We start from the raw sequence: 21,798 nt of genomic DNA on the forward strand, positions 1-21,798 counted from the left end.
CTAACTGTCAGGGTGGTTCAGCACTGGAATAAATTGCCTAGGGAGGTTGTGGAATCTTCGTCATTGGAGATTTTTAAGAGCAGGTTAGGCAAACACCTGTCAGAGATGATCTATATAGTATTATTTACTCTTGCCTTGAGTGCAAGCGACTGGACTCGATGACCTCTTGGGGGTCCCTTCCAGTCCTATGATTCTATGATTGGATGATCCAAAGGTCTCTTCTTGCCTTAACATCTACAAATCTCTGCAAAACTAAGGGCTTGGCTACACTTGAGAGTTACAGTGCTGGTGGTGGCTTTACAGGGCTGTAACTTACCCCCCATCCACACTGGCAAGGCACATGCAGCGCTGTATCTCCCTGGCTACAGCGCTGCATGTACTCCACCTCGATGACAGGAATAAAGAGAACAGCGCTGCTGTTGCATCGCTGGGGTGCCAGTGTAATCAGTGATTAATCTTACTACGCAGTAACTGACCTCCGGAACCTTCCCATAATGCTTTTAAGTAAAGATAACACCCTTTGTTTTGTTGTGATGCCTCTCTTTGTTTTGTTGTGAACTCAGGGCTCTCAGAGCTGCTTATCTAAAAAACAAACACAGCTACTGTTTGCAGTGAATGAGCAGAGGTAGGCAGGGGGATCCCTTTGGACTGTCCACAGCTAGTGTTTTCTTGAGGAGAGAAGCAGCATGGCGGACGGGAGGCGGAGGGTCCGTTTCGGAGCAGCTGCTTATCTGGTCTGTGAGGAAAAAAACAAAGAAGGCTATTTGCATTTAGTGAATGAGAGAGGGGTGAGGGAAGGGGTCGGAACTTGCAAGGCAGGGAGCTGACACAGTGTCAGCTCCAAAAATCCACTCTCTCTGTCTCCCCCACGCTCCTTGTCACACTCCACCTTACCCCCCTCTTTTGAAAAGCACGTTGCAGCCATTTGAACGCTGGGATAGCTGCCCACAGTGCACCACTCCCAACACCGCTGCAAATGCTGCAAATGTGGCCACACTGCAGCGCTGGTAGCTGTCAGTGTGGCCACACTGCAGCGCTTTCCCTACACAGCTGTACGAAGACAGCTGTAACTCCTAGTGCTGTACAGCTGCAAGTGTAGCCAAACCCTAAGGGCTTGGCTATCCTGGCACTTTACAGCGCTGCAACTTTCGCGCTCAGGGGTGTGAAAAAACACCCCCCTGAGCGCTGCAAGATACAGCGCTGTAAAGCCTCAGTGTAATCAGTGCCACAGCACTGGGAGCGCAGCTCCCAGCGCCGCAAGCTATACCCATAAGGGATGTGGTTTACATGCAGCGCTGGGAGAGCTCTCTCCCAGCGCTGGCGCTCCAACCACACTCACACTTCAAAGCGCTGCCGTGACAGCGCTCCCACAGCACTACCACAGCAGCGCTTTGAAATTTCAAGTGTAGCCATACCCTCAGTGTGGCACATTGAGTAGCCTCTGATGTTTTCATGTATCACCTGCTTGATCTCCAGAACTAACATTGAGTGAGTGGGGGTGGGGGTTGGGGTGTGACACAGCAGGAGCAGCTCAAACATGCAAAGGGGCTGGTCAGGGCAGTGACATCACAGTAGCCTTTTGCAGGACCTCAGCTGATTGGTCAAAGGCGGTTGGGAGGCGGTGACCTCACAGAGAGTCTATGACAATGGACAAGTAAAAGAGGCAGCAGGGTGGGGAAATGGCTTTGCTGCAGGGAGTCTCCTTCTCAAGGTTTCCCCTTGAGGACTGTGAGAGAATACAGGATCATGCCTGTGAGCGCAAGGAGGAGCCTCCTTGTGGTTTTCCCCTTTCCCACTGCTAACTGAGCGAGAAGACAGACGTCCTGTGCAGCAGGTAAGAGCCACAGAGAGGTTTGGTACCTAGGCAGCCTGACCCACCTGGTGCTGGCTAAATTCAAGGCATGGAAAACACTAGGTTAAGATGTGAGGATTTCCCCCCTGCACACACCTTAGGCCATTGTCCCTCAGAATTACTGGCAGGGGCGGCTCTAGACATTTTGCCGCCTCAAGCATGGCGGCATGCCGCGGGGGGCGCTCTGCCGGTCGTCAGTCCCGTGGCTCTGGTGGACCTCCCGCAGGCATGCCTGCAGAGGGTCTGCTGGTCCCGTGGCTTCAGTGGACTTCCCGCAGGCATGCCTGCAGAGGGTCTGTGGCTTCAGTGGACAGGAGCGAATGGAGACCTCCTGGCCCGCCCCACCTGGGACCCACTGCCGGAGGGGTGCCTCAGGTAAGCACTGAACCCCCCACCCCCTTCCAGAGCCTGCACTCCCCCACACACCCCCACACCCTCCTGTCCTCAAATTCAATGCTGCACACCCACCCCGTCTAGCCCCCAAACTCCCTCCCAGAGCCCACACCCCTCCGCCACACCCACCTCTTGCCCCAGCCCAGAGCCTGCATCCAGCACCCAAATTCCTTCCTAGAGCCTGCATCTCTCACCCCCCGGACTCCAATCCCCTGCCTGACCCAGAGCCTGCACCCAAACTTCTTTCCAGAGCCTGCACCCCAGAGCCCCACCCAAACCCAAAGCCTTAGACAGATGGGTGGAGGGCTGGGGGGAATTTGGAGGGGTAGGTTCTGGACATCACCAAAATTTCTACAAACCTGCCGTCCTTGGGCATTATTAGCACCACGCTCTCACAGGCTGAGCTAGTCGGCCCACAGAAAACAGCCTGCCAAGCAGCTCTTACGGAAAGGAGTCATGGGCAGCCGCAGGGTCGTTCTTGGCCTCTGGAATGAGACGGGTGGCTGAGGACATCTACTTGTGTACAGTAGAATTAGTTCAAGTGGTTGAGTGCTCGCTTTGCATGTGAGAGGCAGTGGGATCAATGGCCCCATTCCCCAGTGGCAGGAGTGTTCCCATCCTCTGCCTTCCTTTTAAAAGCACTGACAGTTTGATAGATAGGATGCTTTAAAGTGGGCCCGAAGGCCCACAAGATAGTCTGAGCAGGTGATCACACGCTTGATGCATGAACAAGGAGGGCTCAGAAGGTGGGTGAATGAAGTCAAGCAAGAGCCAGGTGGATAAGCCCCCTCCCCCCCTTGCTCTCAAGCTTGGGAAGTGCCGATAAAAAAATTCTCAGTACTGATAAGGAAGATGCTTGTGCGTCAGGAACTGCTCAAGACCATGAATTTTGTAATCAAATGCTTCACCAGGTGCTGTTAATTAACTGCAGGCAATTAAATGCTTTAACTGTGATATAAACTTGCTTATATAAATTTGTGCTGTATTGAAGAAAGTCGGGAGGGGGGGCTGTTTCTGGTTCTCTGTGGAGAACAGGCATGTTCTTTGTTGCTTATGTGCATGCATCAATAAACAACTTGGTTTTGGACTTTGCTGGGTTACCTGTCTCTCTTGCCGTCAGACAAGGAACCTGAAAAGTCTGGGATAAAGATAACCCCAACAAGTTCAACCCCCCCACAACTCCTGCTTCTCCCCTTCCCGGCCAACACCCCTCTCCCCCCACGGACCTGCCCCCTGGCCCCAGGCTCCACCCCCCCGCCTGGTCCCAGGCTCCACCCCCACAATCCCAGCGAGGCCGGGGCCGATTCTGCTGCAGCTCCACTGGGGCTGAGGCAGCTCCGAGGCTTCTCCCAGGTTCCCCAGGGCAGAGAGTCACTTTCCCACCCGGCCCCAGCGCCAGAGCCGTCCTTAGCCATAGGCAGAATAGGCAACCGCCTAGGGCACCACTAGGTCTGAACAGATGGGAAGCAGTGGAGCGTGTAAGAGCAGAGCTGCTGGGTCCTAGAGAAAGCCGAATGCAGTACAGTCTGAGGGAGGGGATTGGCTGCTGGTGTCTCTGGCAAGGGGTCGGGGAAGGAAATCACCTGTGAGTGTGACTCTTTCCTCTGGCATGAGGTGAGGCAGGCTCGGTGGCTCTGGCAGTATCCTTTGTTGTCCCCCATAATCTCCATTCTTCTCTCCTCTGCCCCACAGAGCACCCCCGTTTCTCCCTCCCCCCCCACGGAGCACCTCTCTCTTCCCCCTCCCCTCCATCAGGGTTGGGTTGGTGAAGTGCTGTGGGGGAGAGGAGACTGGCTGGCTGGCTGCCTGCTGAGGAATGAAAGTGAAAGTAACTCACTTCCTCGCAGACAGCCAGGATTGGAAGGGTCGCACAGGGCTGGGCTGGGGATAGCCAGATAGCATGTGCAAAAAATCAGGACAGGGGGTTGGGGTAGGGTGAGCAGATGTCCCACTTTTATAGGGCCAGTCCCAATTTTTGGGTCTTTTTCTTATATAGGCTCCTATTCCCCCCCACCCCCTTCCTGATTTTTCACACTTGCTATCTGGTCACCCTAGGTGGGGGTAATTGGTGCCTATATAAGACAAAGCCCCAAATATCAGGACTGGCCCTATAAAATCAGGACATCTGGATCTGGTCACCCTAGCTAGGGAGCATGTCTCTCCCCTGGGCTGGAAGCAATCCATCTCATCTGGGGAGAGCTGCACAGGGCAGGATGAGCTGCTGTGGCTCCATGGGTGCCCCGTCCCTGAGATCAGATGCTGTGCTAACTTCACCATGGTCCGTTGGGCAAGCGGTGGTGCCCATTGGTGTGTGATCGGACCTGAGGGTTTGCGGCTGCTGTTGCCACTCTGCACCCCAAGAGGTGGATTTTGGGGTCCTGCAGTTTTCCACCTATCTCCTCCTCTACTGCAGCTGTTGGACCAGCAGGTTGGGGGGTGAGCCAAGCATGAAAGCAGTACTGTGTTGCCATTTAAAGTGTCATTTAACAACTTTGTTTGCCAAAAATGCTTGCTAACAATCCTGAATTCAATTTCAATATTTTTTTAAATCAATATCTTAGCCAAAAACAGAAGATTAAGTTGTTAACAATTATTTGCGACAAGTTTGGTATGGGGAAGGGAGTGGGCCAGTTTTCATCAGAGAAACAAAAAATGTTGACTGACTTTCCAATAGCCCTGTTACTGCTAAATAGAGCCCTCCAACAACTGTAATATGCTCATCTCCTTACTAATGTATAGAGCAGGAGTCGGCAACCTACGGCACACATGCCAAAGATGGCACTGTCAATAACCTATTCCCAGATTTGGACTTTAGCGTCCAAATTATGGGGGTTAGCATGAAAACCTCCAAGCTTAGTTACCAGCTTGGACCTGGTACTGCTGCCACCACCCAAAAAATTAGAGTGTTTTGGGGCACTCTGGTCCCCCCAAAAACCTTCCCTGGGGACCCCCAGACCCAAATCCCTTGAGTCTCACAACAAAGGGAAATAAACCTTTTCCCTTCCCCCCCCTTCCAGGTGTTCCTGGAGAGATACACAGAAGCAAACTCCGTGAAGCTAAACAGAGGGATTCCACCCTCCCCGTTCCCAGCCTGAAGAACAGAATTACCCAGAGTCAATCTCTCTTCCCACCTCACCCAGAGGGAATGCAAAGTCAGGCTAGTACATCTAACACACCCAGGTTTCCCCCGGACTTCTTCCTCCCACCAATTCCCTGGTGAGTACAGACTCAATTTCCCTGAAGTTCCTCACTAAAGAAAAACTCCAACAGGTCTTGAAAGAAAGCTTTATATAAAAAAAAGAAAGAAAAATACATAAAACTAGTCTCTCTGTATTAAGGTGACAAATACAGGGTCAATTGCTTAAAAGAGTATTGAATAAACAGCCTTATTCAAAAAAAATACAATTCAAAGCACTCCAGCAACTATAGACATGTAAATACAAAAGAACATAAAAATCCCCTATCTGATCTTTGGTACTTGCAACTGGGAAACAGAAGATTAGAAAGCAGGAAATAGATAAATCCTCCTCATAGCTGAGAGAGATTCAGGCAGAAGACAAAGAACTCAGACACAAACTTCCCTCCACCCAGAGTTGAAAAAATCCTGTTTCCTGATTGGTCCTTTGGTCAGGTGCTTTAGGTGAAAGAGACATTAACCCTTAGCTATCTGTTTATGACAGGCACGCAAGCTGATTTTTGATGGCACGCAGTGGCGAACTGAGTGGCTCAGCCCGCCACTGCTCTGGGGTTCCGTCTGCTGCCCCATTGGCACCCACGGTCCCGGTCGCCGGCCCCACTCAGCACCCACTGCTGGCTTGGGGACCCTCAAGGAACCCCAGGCTGGCAGCGGCTGAGCAGGCCGGTGGCTGAGATCCCAGCTGAGCCACTCAACCCACTGTTGGCCTGGGGTTCCATTCACTCAGCTGGCAGCGGGCTGAGCAGGACTAAATTCAACAAAATAGGAAAACAAGAGCAACTAATGACAAAGTGCACGAGCCTAGAGCAGTGGTCCCCAACCTTTTTTGTCTGGCGGGCGACGGATGAAGGACCGTGGTGGCAGACAAGCATCCGCCGAAATGATGCCGAATTTTGGCGGCATTTTGGCAGATGCTCATCCTCCGGCCAGTACGTGGGTGCACTGAGAGGCCCCTGCGGGTGCCGGGGCACCTGCGGGTACCGCACTGGGGACCCCTGACCTACAGAGCCTCCTGAAGCACGGTGATCGTTTTGATTTAAATGGACTTGAACTGTACAAAGAATTGAGTTGTTGCCACATGCAAAATCGATGATGGACATTGTACAGTTTATACATACCAGCAAACTTGTTCACATATATCCTAATGTGTACATTGCCACTCGTATTCTACTGACAATTCCTGTAACAGTAGCATCAGGAGAACGGAGTTTTTCAGAACTAAATCTCATTAAAAACTATCTCCGCTCTACAATGAGTCAGGAACACTTGACTGGTCTTGCTATTCTTGCAGTCAAACAAGACATCACTTTGTCTTTGTCATAGGATGACATTATTACTGAATTTGCAACCAAAAAAACCATAAAGATTGCTTTTAATTAAAAACTAATCCTTGTTTCAATACCTCTTCATGTACATTTCCAATAAAATGTTGAAAAATTAAAAATAAGATATTATTTGCATCATTCTGTCAAATCAGAATTTTTTCTATAGTGCTACTTCTTTAGTGCTAGTCCATCAGCATTACAGTGTGCTTAATTAAGTTAAACTGGTTTTAATAACATGCTTGTGGCAAGTTTTCCAATAGTGTAAGCTTATATTTGTGTTGCTAAGAGCAAGACATGCAGGGGGCACCAGTTTAATAATCTTGCCTAGGGCACCATAAATCCTAAGGACGGCCCTGCCCAGTGCCCCCGGGGTCTCTCACTCACGGAGGCCTTAGGGCTCGGCCGGGTCCCAGCTGGAGAAAGCCAACCCCCCCCCCGCTGGGCACGGAGGGGTTAATGCCGGGACACCCCACCCCCGCACAGACCCGGGAGCAGCAGCTGCTCAGCCCCGGCCCGGCTCGCACGGAGGCGGCAGCAGCAGCTTTGTTCTCCCGCCCCCACCGGGGCTCGCACGGAATATGCGCAATTTCACCTGCTGAACCCCTCGCTTACCTGGGCTGGAACGGGCGGAAGCACCCCGAGGCAGGCTGGGAAATGTAGTTCCTGACTCTCAGGCTGGCCTTTCCCGTCACTGGGCATGCGCAGATCGGGGGGGCGGGCCGGGGCGAAGTGTGATCAGCTGCTCCATTGTGATCTGGGAGCGCGAGTGGAGCAGCAGGGTCTGTGCCGGGGAGACACATTAACACACCCCCCCCCGTGCCCGGCCCCGCCCACGCCCCCGCTGGAGCCTCCCTGGGGCCGCCGCGGGCTTCGCCTGACCCGCTGCGGAGCTGCAGCCTCCAGGTACCGCAGCGCGCCTGGGGGGGCGGGGCCGGGGCCGGGGCCGGGGCCGGACGGTGACTCTGCCCCAGTGTCGGGGGGGGACCCGCTATCTCGCAGCGCCTGGATCTGCTCCCTGGGCCGCGCCCGCGGGGGGCTCGGAGCAGCTGTCCCCGCAGGAGCCCAGCGCCCCCCGGGCCCGGCCAGGATCTGCCCTGGGGGCCTGGCGCCACTGGGGTCGCGGCGTGGGGGTCCTGGGGGGAGACTGGGAAAGAGGCGGATGGAAAGTGTCTCTGCAGCCCGGACATGGCCGAGGAGGAGGGGGAAAGAGCCAGTGACCCCCGAGGAGCGAGGAGAGTAATGGCGGGGCTGAGATTCCCTCGGATTTACCGCTGCCCCCTCCCGTGGGGATCCCCCGTCCCGTCCCCTCCAGTCCTGTCCCCTTTCTCTCTCGAGAGCAACGAACAACATCCAAGGTGACTCCCCCCTCAAATCCCTGAGAAGTGCCCTGTTTTCCTCCCCCGTTTGTGTCCCATTTTCTCTTCACTTCGCCAATGTCCAGTTCAAATCTCAGGTTTGGGGTGTTTCTCCCCCATTTTTACCTGCAGTGATTTGTCCTTGTTTAGGTGGGAAATCGTTCCCCTGAGTGATTCCTGAACTGGGCAGAGGCTGGGGGAGCCCTGAGACAGGGACACCTCTGGGCTGGGCTGGCGGGGGAAGGTGTAACGTCAGTTTGAGCAACCCTCCTGTTTTGCAACTAGCTTCAGTTTCTGTCACATAAGAAAACCATCTGTGCTCCTGCTCAGGAATTGCTGCTGCCTGGTCCATGGGGAATCTGGAGCGGTTACTGTTTCTGTCGTTACAAAGGCACTCTCTGCTGGCAACAGGGCATGGGAAGGCCCAGGAAGCAAAAGGAGGAACAAGCCTCCCCCCCTGGAGATGGCCCAGCCCCAGGCTTCCCTGTACCAGCTACTTCCCCCCCACCGCCTGCTAGTCACATTGCCAGACCCCACAGCCAGTGACTTTCACAGTCACAGCCAGCGATCTTCTGACTCCAGCCCCACTCCTTTCCCCTGTGAAAGCCACATCACCCAGGGCTCCCTGCTGTCCATGTGAATGTGAGGCAAGAAGAATCCATCCCATTCTGTTGTTGATTCAATATCATTGTATAATCTCCTCAGATTTCCCCTCTTTTCTCTTGAGTGAATGACATGATGACATGTCTTTTATGATGACATAAAATCTCCCCACATGTTAATGCTTGTCCCTTATATTGGAAAATATTTAGTTTGTGCCCCATTTTTTTCCTCAGTTCTGAAATACTGAACAAATTCTCAAAAATCTTCCCGCTTTTCTCTCCAGGTGTGTGACTGAGATCAGGGTTCTTATCGTACTGAGCATGGCCCTGTTCTTCCAGGTGCTGCAGAGCCCCCAACTGAGATCTGGGTCCTGTTCTGCCAGGCACTGAAGAGACCCCACGTGAGATCAGATCCCACTGTTGTGCCAGGTAACCTGAGATCTGGACTGAGATCACGGTCCCCCTTGTGCCGGGCAGTGCACGACTGCTACGCAAACTGCTGCCTCCATAGTGCTGGGCACTTCAGAGGCCTTGACTGAGATCTGTGTCCCTGTGGGGGTCTGGAACTGCACTCACCCTAAACAAAATCAGGGATCCTGTAATGCTGGGAGTTGCAGAGTCCCCAGCTGAGATCAGGGGACTGTTGTGTCCCCTGTTGTGCACGGCTCTGCACAGACACCAACCAAGATCAGGGTCCCTATTGTGACAGGTGCTGAACAGACACCAAGGATATCTCTACCCTGCCGTTAAAACCCCCCAGCTGGCCCCTGGCAGCTGCCTCAGGCTTACAGGGCTCAGGCGAAGGGGCTGGTTAATTGTCGTGTAGATGTCTGGGCTTGGGCTGGAGCCAGGCTATAGGACCCTGTGAGGTGGGAGGGTGCCAGGCAGTCAGCTCCAGCCCAAGCCGGAACATCTACACCACCATTAAACAGCCCTGCAGCCTGAGCTGTGTGAGCCCAAGTCGGCGGGCATGGGCCAGCCGCCGGTGTCTGACTGCAGTGTAGACATGCCCACAGTGACACCAAGGCCTTGCTACAAAAAGCTCAAACACTAAATAGGCCGATGGTGGGAGGCGACTCTCCATTTTACAGATGAGGAAACTGAATCTCCGAGAGCTGAAGTAATTTGCTAGTTTGCATGGAGAATTTGGGGCAGAACCGGGAACTGAACCCAGATTGTTTGAATTCTTTCCTCTCCCCTTCACTCCAAGCCCAGCGTGTGCATGTGCAGCTTGTTTTGGTCTGTGTTTGCCTTGCATTGGCTTCCAAGGGAGGCTGTGGCATTTCCTTCATTGGAGGTTTCTAAGACCAGGTTAGAGGTACACCAGGCTGGGAATGTCTAGGGATACTTGGTCCTGCTTCAGCCCAGGAGGCTTGAGTAGACGCCCTGTCAAAATCCCTTCCAGGCTTACACTGAAATCATTCTCTTTCCTGCTGTTGTTTTCTATGCTGAGCTGTTTTGCATGGTGCCGTTTGGAATTGGGATTGCCCCATGCTGTACTGCAGAGTTTTATGGTGCATTGTTTTGCCTCAGCTTGTTTGGTGTCTGTTGTGTTGGTTTGAGCTGAGCTTTTGTGCATTGTGTACTTTTGTCCTAGGGTGTGTTAGTTTGCATTGTGTTGCTTTCTTCTCGTTTGTATTGTGTCATTTTAGGCTGTGGAGTGTCATTTTTTTGGTTTTTGATGTTTTTCTGAATTGCCTGACACTATGTTGTGGTGGGTTTTTTCTGTACGTTGTGTTTTATACGTATCTATTGCATAGCATCAGAGACATGTAGGGCTGGACAGGACCTCAAAATGTCATCAAGTCCAGCTCTCTCTGCCGAGGCAGGATCAAGTCTATGTAGATTATCTCTGCCAGAGGTTTGTCCTACCTGTTCTTAAAAGCTTCCAGGGACAGAGACTCCACAGCCCCACTTGTAAGACCATTCCAGAGCTGAACTATTTTAGCTCTGGTGACCCTCTCAGATTTGAGTGGTGAGCAGCTGTGGAGAGAGGAGACCCCAGTGAGTGGGCACCTTGGTAAAGAGACTAAAGTTGAGAGGAAAAACATTGACGTGTCCAAGGTCACCCAGGCTGTCCCTGACAGAGCTAGAAATAGATCCCAGTTCTAGTGCCACCATACTGCAGTTTTGGGCACTGAAGGGCTCTGGCACACTGGTGTTTTAGGCACTGGTGTAAACCCTTAGTATAGACAAAATTTATACTAGTGCACTTGGATTGGCACTGGTGCACCATGTCCGAGTTTGAAGGTTTGGGGTGTGGGGGGACAGTGACCTCGCTAAGGCCTGGGACTGGCTGAACAGTGCAGCTGGTAACGGAGGGGCAGCAGTGAGTGCTGGAGGTGTGAGCCAGGAGCACAGGGCTGTGTGCAGGGACTGCAGCTGAGCTCCATGCCAGGACAACCTGTGCATCCAGGTGCAAACCACCTCTTCCTGCAGCCTAATACATTGGGGTCTGGGGACCCTTCCAGGCTGCAGGTGACGAGGCTCTGGAGTTACTGGGGTCTGTTCCGGGGTCTGTCACTGAGCTGCTTGGTGACCTTGGGGAAGTCACAGCCCCTCTCTGTTTTCCTCCTACTCATTGTCTACTTGGATTGTGATCTGTTTGGGGCAGGGACTGTCCCTCTCTGTCAGCAGTGCCCAGCACCGTGGTGATGCTGATCTCAGTCAGATTCTCTGCCATGCGCAGCACAATGGGGCCCTGATCTCCACCAGTGTCTGTGCAATGCAAGGCACAGTTTATAGACTCAGGGCATGGCTACACTTGAAACTTCAAAGCGCTGCTGCGTCAGCGCTTTGAAGTGCCAGTGTGGTTGCAGCACCAGCGCTGGGAGAGAGTTCTCCGAGCACTGCACGTACTCCACATCCTCATGGGGTTTAGCTTGCAGCACTGGGAGCCGCGCTTCCAGCGCTGCGGCACTGTTTACACTGGCGCTTTACAGCGCTGTATCTTGCAGTGCTCAGGGGGGTGTTTTTTTCACACCTCTGAGCGAGAAAGTTGCAGTGCTGTAAAGCACCAGTGTAGCCATGGCCTCACAGACTTTAAGGCCAGAATGGACCATCATGATCATCTAGTCTGACCTCCTGCACAACACAGGCCAGCGAACCTCACTCACCCATTCCTGTAATAGACCCCTAACCTCTGGCTGGGTTAATGAAGTTCTCAGATCATTATTTAAAGACTTCAAGTTACAAATAAATCCACCATTTACACTAGTTTAAGCCTGCAAATGACCCAGGCCATGCCCCATGCTGTAGAGGAAGGCAAAAAAAACCCAAAACCCCAGGATCTCTGCCAATCTGAGTCTGGGCAACATTTCTTCCCATCCCCTAATCTGGCAATCAATTAGACCCTGAGCATGTGGGCAAGACCCAGCAGCCAGACACACGGGAAAGAATTCTCTGTAGTAGCTCAGAGCCCTCCCCATCTAGTGTCCCATCACCGGCCATTGGAGATATTTGCTGCTAGAAGCTGCAGATCAGCTATATGGCACTGTAGAAAGCCCCATCATACCACCCCTCCATGAAGGTAACGAGCTCAGTTTTGAAGCCAGTTAGATTTTTTTGCCCCCACTGCTTCCCTTGAAAGGCTGTTCCAAAACTTCACTTTGATGGTTAGAAACCTTTGCCTAATATCAAGCCAACATGTGTTGATGGCCAATATTCATTTGTTCTAGTGCCAACATTGGTGCTTAACCTACATAACTCCTCTCCTTCCCTAGTATTTATCCTTCTGATGTATTTCTAGAGAGCGATCATATCTCCCCTCAGCCTTCTTTTGGGTAGGCTAAACAAGCCAAGCTCTTTGAGTCTCCTCTCATAAGGCAGATTTTCCATTCCTCAGATCATCCTAGTATCATACAATCATAGAATATCAGGGTTGGAAGGGACCTCAGGAGGTCATCTAGTCCAACCGCCTGCTCAAAGCAGGACCAATCCCCAAATAAATCATCCCAGCCAGGACTTTGTCAAGCCTGACCTAGTAGACCTTCTCTTCACCTGTTCCACTTTGAATTAATCCTTCTTAAACATGAGAGACCAGAATTGCCCACAGTATTTCAGATGAGGTCTCATCAGTGCCTTGTATAACATTATTAACCCTTCCCTGTGTCTACTGGAAATACCTCGCCAGATGCATCCTAGGACTGCATTAACCTATTTCACGGCTACAGCACATTGACAGGTCATAATTATCCTGTGATCAACCAATACACCCAGATCTTTCTCCTCCTCTGTCACTTCCAACTGACAAGTCCCCAGCTTCTTGCAAATATTCTTGTCCTTTGTCCCGAAGTGCATAAGTTTGCACTATTAATTTTCATCCCATTTCTATTACTCCAGCTTTCAAGGTCACGCAGATCTTCTTGTATGATATTCCTGTCCTCCATCTTGGCAATACCTCTCAGTTTTGTGTCACTTTTTGTGCCAAGGTCACTAATAAAAAGGGTGAATAAGATTGGTCCCAAGACTGATCTCTGAGGAACTGCACTAGTAACCTCCCTCCAGCCTGACAGCTCACCGTTCAGTATGGCCCCTTGTAGTCTCCCCTGTAACCAATTCCTTATTGACCTTTCGGTTCTCATATTAATGTCCGTCTTCTCCAATGTAACAAACAGTTTCCCATGTGGAACTGTACCAAATGCCTTATTGACATCCACATAGATGAGAGCTACTGCATTTCCTTAGTGCAAAAAATTAGTTACCTTCTCACAGAAGGAGAACAGGTTTCTCTGGCATGATCTACCTTTTGTAACACCATGTTTTATTTATTTATAGTGCTGAAGGCTGGAAGGAGCTGTTAGCAATGGGCTGAGAATGGCCACGTGGAGGTGTAGGAGGGGATGGGATGCTGGAGGTGTATCAGGGATTTTGTTTTGTAGGAGTCCATGTGTCTGCTCCCTGTGGCTGTGGTTCCTTCCATACCAAAGCAGCACGTCAGCAGAGCAGACACACACACCGTAACTCCGTCTGGAACACGCAGCATTTGCTGCCAGGCAGAATGGGTGATTTTTTCAATGGCCCAGCTTGATATGCCTGGCTGGGGTGGGTTCAGTTGGACGGGGGTCTGGGGCTTTGATAGTTTGCGATGTTCCTTTTTGCATAGTTAGTTCTTTCCCTTTATTGTTTTACCCCCACCTGTGCCCGATGTCACTCTCTTCTTAACTTGCTTTGGTTATTTCAGTTCCAGTTTTTAAATGGGATCTAAGAATTGCAAAGCAGAATGAAAGATAAAACAAACAGAACCATTTGAATTTTGGCACATAGCTGGTAGAACGATACCTAGTGAAGGTCTGCTGTAATGACCTGATTACCTACAGCCTTTTCTGGTGGAGTGCATAAAGCAATGTCAGAGAGCCAAAAATGCTTTTAGGGCAAAAGGGCTCATCAGGTGTTTGTTCTTTAGGGAGCAAGTCACTGGCCGGGGCTTGCAGTCTTTCAGTAGTGGTGCGGTGGGTTGTATTTAGTAATCTCAAAATAAAAAGTTAAGAAGGCTGGTTCACAATGTCTAGTGAAATCTTGCAAACAATTATACAAATAGATTCTGATGATATTAATACTGATCCAAAGCTAAAATTAAAATTGAGATAAATGCATGAGAAATGAACTGGCACCTAATTTCAATTTCTTAATGCCTGAAATTTTGACATTGGCTCATGCCAACTTTTTTTTAAAGTGATGCACAGCACACAGTCAAGTTAATTCATGAAAGCACACCAATTATTGACTGCTTTGTGTTGCATAGGCATCTGATTAAGCACCTAATTAAAACTGTACCACTGTCATTGGAAATGCATCAAAACAGCTTAGCTCCAATGCGTTTAAATGTGAATGAAAAGTTTCTATATTAAATACATGGCAGGATGGTAAATGGGGAAAATACACAGAAGTGCCTCTACCCAGTCCTGTTCACTTCTTGTCCCAACCCCCCAGGAGTTATGGCCTCTTGGTCAACTCAGCCCCCAGTCCCACATCAGCTCTGGCCTCTCCCAGCCTAACCAATTTCCACTGCACTTCTTCATCCCCCTCCTCCAGGCAGAGGTTGGCGCTGCAGCCCCTAAGGCACCTGCGTTAATCACTGTCTCACATACTGGGGCTATTTAGATTTCAGGGAAGGATGATCAGAGTTACTGACCCTGGAAGGTGGGAGAGAGGAGAGGGTCACAGGGAGTTTGCTCCCCACACTCTGTAGGGCCATGTTCAACCCTGGTTATGTTCAACCCTCCATGTTACCTCATCCTCCACCCTCCCCCATGGGTCTCTGTTCATGTGTCAATGTCAGCTTCTGATCAGAATGCCACTGGCCTCAGCAGAGCTCCCAGACAGGAGCTACATCACAATGAGGTTACAGTACTGAGAGTAAAATATATCATGAAGGGTGTAATTATCCTCAAAGGAAGCATTACAGTCTAGGAAGTGAAAGAATTAAAGTACTTAAATGTATGCTTGAAAGGATTGGATTTTTATTAATAAATTGCAATAAATGTTGATTTCACTGTACACACAGATGAAAGATATTTATATATAATTAGTCAAGGTTTGGCTTTCTGACACTCAACAGTTACTGTTATTAAATAATTGTTGCCTGGTCACCCCTATAATTTCCACAGCTCTGAACATTGAAATTGTAAACATTGAAAAAAAGGGTTTAAAAATAAATATTGATACTATCAACTGAAATTTAAAAAAAGAAAGATAAAATTCATTTTGTCTAACCCACTTAACAGCAATCGCAATATGCTAGGGAATGGAAATTCACAGCTATGACACCCAACCTTTATTCTGCCCCGTAGTGACTCCAGGCAGTCACCATAGGGCTACGAATAAGGCATTTTAGTGTATAAAGTCCCAGATTAGATTATACCAATTTATAAAGACACATGAGATCTTTCTCTCAGGGTATCAACTTCACTGGGTTGTTTCCTTTATTGGTACTTCCCAGAAGTCAATAAATAAATAACATTCTATCAGTTATGAACTGGCTATTTCAGATTTCTGGGGAGTGCCTGTTATTTTGAACTAGGGTCCAGGTGGTTGGAAAGATGGAAACTTGGTTTAATTTTAACTTGTCCATGCTCAGCAGCTTCCAGAATTTGGTTCAAAGAATTTACATGTTTCCCTGACCTGTTTTTAAAAGTGCTGCTATAGAAAGTTGGGAAGGGCAGAAACTCACTGCAGGATCGGTCGCTGGGTCCCTTAAATATTTATAGCTCATTGGAAGATGGACGGGATTGGTGGCTGTCTGGAGATTTAATAATAAACACACAAATATCATTGTTCTTAATGAATTTCCCTCTTCTAATTCTCATAACCCGCTAATTATCCCTGACTGCCCCCAGGAGTCTGGGGAGGGAGTACTAGTAAACTCCTGTGGCCAGTGTGGAACCGAAGGCACAAGGATCTTTCGGTGGCTGGCTCAAAGTCACCCAGAGTGAAATTCACTTCACTACCCCTGTGTGCTGAGACTTTCTGCCCTGGGCCTCAGAGATTCTTATGCCGGCCTTGCTTGGTGGCCCCCCTGAAAGCTGCTTGCAGTCCCCAGGGGGCCAGAGACCCCTGGTTGAGAACCACTGCCTTACACCATGAATCACAGCAATGTTCAGGTTACTGCCAGTCCCAAAGGACCAGTCACTTACTTAGATCCATTGAATCTTAGGCCTGGTCTACACTACGTGTTTATACCAATTTTAGCAGCGTTAAACCGATTTAACACCGCACTCGTCCACACTACGATGCCCTTTACATCGATATAAAGGGCTCTTTAAATCGGTTTCTGTACTCCTCCTCAACGAGAGGAGTAGCGCTAAAATTGGTATTATTATATCGGATTAGGGTTAGTGTGGCTGCAAATCGATGGTATTGGCCTCCGGGCCGTATCCCACAGTGCACCACTGACCGCTCTGGACAGCTATCTGAACTCGGATGCACTGGCCAGGTAGACAGGAAAAGCCCCGCGAACTTTTGAATTTCATTTCCTGTTTGGCCAGCGTGGAGCTCTGATCAGCACAGGTGACCACGCAGAGCTCATCAGCACAGGTAACAATGCAGTCTCCTGAGAATAGAAAAAGAGCTCCAGCATGGACCACACGGGAGGACTGGATCTGATCGCTATATGGGGAGAGGATTCAGTGCTAACAGAACTCCGTTCAAAAAGACGAAATGAAAAAAACTTTTGAAAAAATTTCCAAGATCGTGAAGGAGAGAGGCCACACCAGGGACTCAGTGCAGTGCAGAGTGAAAGTGAAGGAGCTCGGATAAGCCTACCAGAAAACCAAAGATGCAAATGGAAGTTCTGAGGCAGGGCTGAAAACATGCCGCTTCTACGCTGAGCTGCATGCAATTTTAGGGGGCTGCGCCACCACTACCCTCCTCCCCCCGTCCTTGGATTCCGTGGTGGGGGTTGTAATCTCAGCCATGTCTGAGGATTATGCGGACGGGGAAGGTGAGAAGGAGAAAGAAGAGGATAAGCTTGAAGAGAGCACACAGCACTCTGTTAGCCCCAACAGCCAGGAGCTTTTTCTGACCCAGACGGAATTACCGTCCCAGCCCTCCCAAGCCACTAGCCCAGACAGTGAAGCCATGGAAGTGACCTCTGGTGAGTGTATGTTTGTAAATATAAAACATGGTTTAAAAGCAAGCTTTTTTTAATGATTGATTTGCCCTGAGGGCTTGGGATGCATTCGCGGGCAGTAAAGTTACTAGAAAAGTTTAACATGTCTAGGGCTACGTCTAGACTACCCGCCGTATCAGCGGGTTAAAATCGATTGCTCAGGGATCGATATATCGCGTCTAGATGAGACGCGATATATCAATCCCCGAGCGCGCTTATATCGATTCCGGAACTCCACCAACCCCAACGGAGTTGCGGAATCGACAGGGGGAGCCACGGACATTGATCCTGCGTGGTGAGGTCGGCTGAGTAATCAGATCTTAGATATTCGACTTCAGCTACATTATTCACGTAGCTGAAGTTGCGTATCTAAGATCGATTTCCCCCTCGTAGTGTAGACCAGCCCTAGGGATGGAGCGGAAATCCTCCAGGGACATCTCCGTGAAGTGCTCCTGGAAGTACTCCAAAAGCCTTTGCAGAAGGTTTCTGGGCAAGGCAGCCTTGTTCCATCCACCATGGTAGGACACTTTACCACGCCATGCATGTAGCAAGTAATCGGGTATCATTGCATGACAAAGCATAGTTGTGTATGGTCCCGGTGATTGCAGGCATTCAAGAAACATCCGTTCTTTATCTCGCTCTGTTATCCTCAGCAAAGTGATATCATTCATGGTAACCTGGTTGAAATTCAGGAATTTAATTAAGGGGATAGAGATGGCCTTTTTCCTACAGGGGTGTTTGCCTGTTGCTTACAAGAAATCCTTCCTTGCATGTGGCCAAGCAGGGGGAGGAGAGGAAGGATAGCGCTGACCTTTCTCGTGTTTGGCTAGCAAGAATCTTCCCATCTACCAGCCACATGGTGTGGGGGAAGGGGGGTGATTAGCGGTGATCTTCCATGAAACCAGCCATGCGGTGGGGGGAGGGGGTAAAGCGATCATCCTTGAGAATTGGAGGGGGGTGGGGGTGGCTTCTGTGAATGGAAGTGAAGGCTTCAAACACTCAAAGTTAAGATGCAAAATGCGACCTTGTAGTGAAATCACATGTGCTGTGTAAGGTGAATAGTGTTGTTCACTGTGAAAGAGTATAACCATTGTTCTGTAAAATGTATCTTCTCTCCCTTTTTTCCCTCCCTCATGCAGCTGCACATTTTTCAAGCCTCCCTACTCCATCCCAAAGGCTAGCTCAGATAAGGCGGAGGAAGAAGAGGACTCGAGATGAAACATTCTCTGAAATCATGGAAGTAACCCACAATGAAAGAGCTCATCTGAATCAGTGGAAGGACGTGGTATCAAATTACAGGAAAGATGCCAGTGAATGTGAGGACAGGAGAAACGCTCGAGATCAGAGGTGGTGGCAGGAAGATCAGAGGTGGCGGAATGAAACGCTGGGGCTGCTGCGTGATCAAACTGACATCCTCCGACATCTGGTGGAGCTTCAGGAAGAGCAGCGAGGTCACAGAGTGCCACTTCAGCCCCTGTGTAACCACTCTCAGTACTCATCATGTTCCATATCTTCCTCACCCAGACGTGTAAGAATGTGTTGGGGGAGGCTTTGTGCACCCACCCACTCCCCTCCCGTGGACAGCCCAACCAAAAGGCTGTCATTACATTGAAATGATTTTAGTGGCCTTTTCCTTCCTCCTATACTCTTCCCAAACCGCACCCTTGCCAGTTCTCTCCCTCTTTTTATAATGAGCTTTTTAATAAAGAATACATGATTTTTAAACGATAGTGACTTTATTTTCTTAAGCAAGCTGTAATCGAAGGGGGAGGGGGAGTTGCTTACAGGGAATGAGTCAATCAAGGGTGTGAGGTTCATCAAGGGGAAACAAACACAGCAGTCACACCTTACCCTGGCCCGTGATGAAACTCGTTTTCAAAGCTTCTCTGATGCGCACCGCTTCCCGGTGTTCTCTTCTAATCGCCCTGGTGTCTGGCTGCGCGTAATAGCGGCCAGGTGATTTGCCTCAGCCTCCCACCCCGCCATAAAGGTCTCCCCCTTACTCTCACAGAGATTGTGGAGCACACAGAAAGCAGCAATAACAAAGGGGACATTGGTTTGGCTGAGGTCTGAGCGAGTCAGTAATGTGCGGTAGCGCGCCTTTAAATGGCCAAATGCACATTCTGCCACTATTCTGCACTTGCACAGCCTATAGTTGAACAGCTCCTGACCACTGTCCAGGCTGCCTGTGTATGGCTTCATGAGCCATGGCATCAAGGGGTAGGCTGGGTCCCCCAGGATAATTACAGGCATTTCAACATCCCCAACGGTTATTTTCTGGTCTGGAAAGTAAATTCCTTGCTGCAGCATTTTAAACAGAGCAGTGCTTCTGAAGACGCGAGTGTCATGAACCCTTCCTGACCATCCCACATGGATGTTGGTGAAACGTCCCTTGTGATCCACCATTGCTTGCAGCACCATCAAAAAGTACCCCTTGTGGTTTATGTACTGGGTGGCCTGGTGCGCCGGTGCCAAGATAGGGATATGGGTTCCATCTATCGCCCCCCCACAGTTAGGGAATCCCATTGCAGCAAAGCCATCCACTATGGCCTGCACGTTTCCTAGAGTCACAATCTTTTTGTAGCAGCAGCTTAGTGATTGCTTTGGCTACTTGCATCACAGCAGCCCCCACAGTAGATTTTCCCACTCCAAATTGATTCCCGACTGACCGGTAGCTGTCTGGCATTGCAAACTTCCACAGGACTATTGCCACTTGCTTCTCCACTGTAACGGCTGCTCTCATCTTGGTATTATGGCGTTTCAGGGCAGGGGAAAGCAAGTCACAAAGTTCCATGAAAGTGCTGTTACGCATGCGAAAGTTTCGCAGCCACTGCGAATCGTCCCACACCTGCAAAACTATGCGGTCCCACCAGTCTGTGCTTGTTTCTTGGGCCCAAAATCGTTGTTCAATGGGTAGAACCTGCCCCATTACCAGCAGGAGCTCCAAAGTGCAGGGGCCCACCGTTAAGGAGAATTCAGTTTCCATGTCCTCATCACTCTCGTCGCTGCGCTGCCGTAGCCGCCGCCTTCTCGCCTGGCTTTGCAGTTCATGGTTCACTATAGACTGCACGAGAATGCGTGAGGTGTTTACAGTGTTCACGATTGCAGTGTTGATCTGAGCGGGGTCCATGCTTGCAGTGCTATGGCGTCTGCACAGTTCACCCAGGAAAAAAGGCGCGAAATGGTTGTCTGCTGCTTTCACTTAGGGAGGGATGAGGCTGTACCCAGAACCACTTGCGACAATGATTTCTGCCCATCAGGCACTGGGCTCTCTAACCAGAATTCCAATGGGTGGGGGAGACTGCAAGAATTATGGGATAGCTACGGGATAGCTACCCACAGTGCAACGCTCCAGAAATCGATGCTAGCCTCGGACCATGGACGCACACCACTGAATTAATGTACCTAGTGTGGCTGCGCGCAATCGACTTTATGCTATCTGTTTTATAAAACCGGTTTATGTTAAATCGAATTTATCCCGTAGGGTAGACGTACCCTTAGACATCACAGCAAAGAAGACTTGTAGCCAGTCCTGTAATAACCTGTATTAACATTTATATAAAAGGCAATGAGAGTTGTTTACAAAGTTAAAGCAGGTGATCATATAGATGCAGACGAGTTACAGTCTTAAATTTCAAAAGGTAATAGAAGCTTCTATAATAAGCAAGGTCTATATCTTCCTTAGGACTAACACAGGCTAATCAGCTGGGGATCTCTTGCTTATGCCTAAAAACTTTTCCTTCCAGAGTCCAAGCAGCATACACATAATCGGTTACTTCTGTATGGGGTTTTTATCAGCTTCCCTGCCTCTCTCCTCTCCCAGAGCCTCAGTGTGCCACATTCAGGAACGTCCCTGGACAGTGCTGCAGCGGCGGTATCTTCAGCAGGGCCTGGGCTCCCACCAGTTGACCTGGAGCTCGCAGCCCCTCCCCTTTACCACATGGCTCTGAGTTGGAGGAGCTCAGGCCCCGCTGGAGCCATACTGCTGCAGTGCTGTCCAGGGTGGCTCCTGGACATGGTGCACTGAGGCTCCGGGAGAGGGGGGAGGCGGGGGTAAGTGGCATGGTAAGGGGCTGGGGCGCGTTGGATATGGGGCAGGGAGTCCCGGGGACAGGGAACAGGGTAGGGGGGTTGGATGGGGCAGAGGTTCTGGGGGTGCGGTCAGGAGACGGGGAACAGAGGGGTTAGATGGGGGAAGGTGGAAGCAGGGCCAGTGCTGGGGGGGAGCCTCAGAAGCCCCACTTCCTCCCCCAAGGGGCCTTGCCAACCTCTCCTTCCAGCCCTGGTCTGGCCTCCTTACTATGCCGCACAAAGCTACAAGAGCTGCGCTGGTGGCTCGGCACGCTGTCGCTCTGTGACGGGGGGAGCGTCCCCCTCTGGGAGCTCAGGCAGGCCAGACAGTACGGTCCCACGGACCGGATATGACCTACAGACCAGAGTTTGCCCACCCGCCTGCCTCTTTAGCAA

At 50.4% G+C, this 21,798-nt stretch overlaps 2 long non-coding RNA genes across 2 annotated transcripts; one reads left to right on the forward strand and one right to left on the reverse strand.

The window, feature by feature from the left end:
- Positions 1 to 615: 615 nt before the first annotated feature.
- Positions 616 to 7,498, reverse strand: LOC115644123. The gene is made up of 3 exons (XR_003998436.1): positions 7,379 to 7,498; positions 2,605 to 2,730; positions 616 to 736 (listed from the first exon to the last, which is right to left on the reverse strand). It is a non-coding gene; the product is annotated as an uncharacterized LOC115644123 (long non-coding RNA).
- A 61-nt stretch (positions 7,499 to 7,559) lies between these two features.
- LOC115644124 lies at positions 7,560 to 18,509 on the forward strand. Its single transcript, XR_003998437.1, has 3 exons — positions 7,560 to 7,669; positions 9,008 to 9,152; positions 18,471 to 18,509. It is a non-coding gene; the product is annotated as an uncharacterized LOC115644124 (long non-coding RNA).
- Positions 18,510 to 21,798: the final 3,289 nt, after the last annotated feature.

Source organism: Gopherus evgoodei, unplaced genomic scaffold (assembly GCF_007399415.2).
Source record: "Gopherus evgoodei ecotype Sinaloan lineage unplaced genomic scaffold, rGopEvg1_v1.p scaffold_90_arrow_ctg1, whole genome shotgun sequence".
In the NCBI taxonomy this organism is placed as follows: Eukaryota; Metazoa; Chordata; order Testudines; family Testudinidae; genus Gopherus; species Gopherus evgoodei.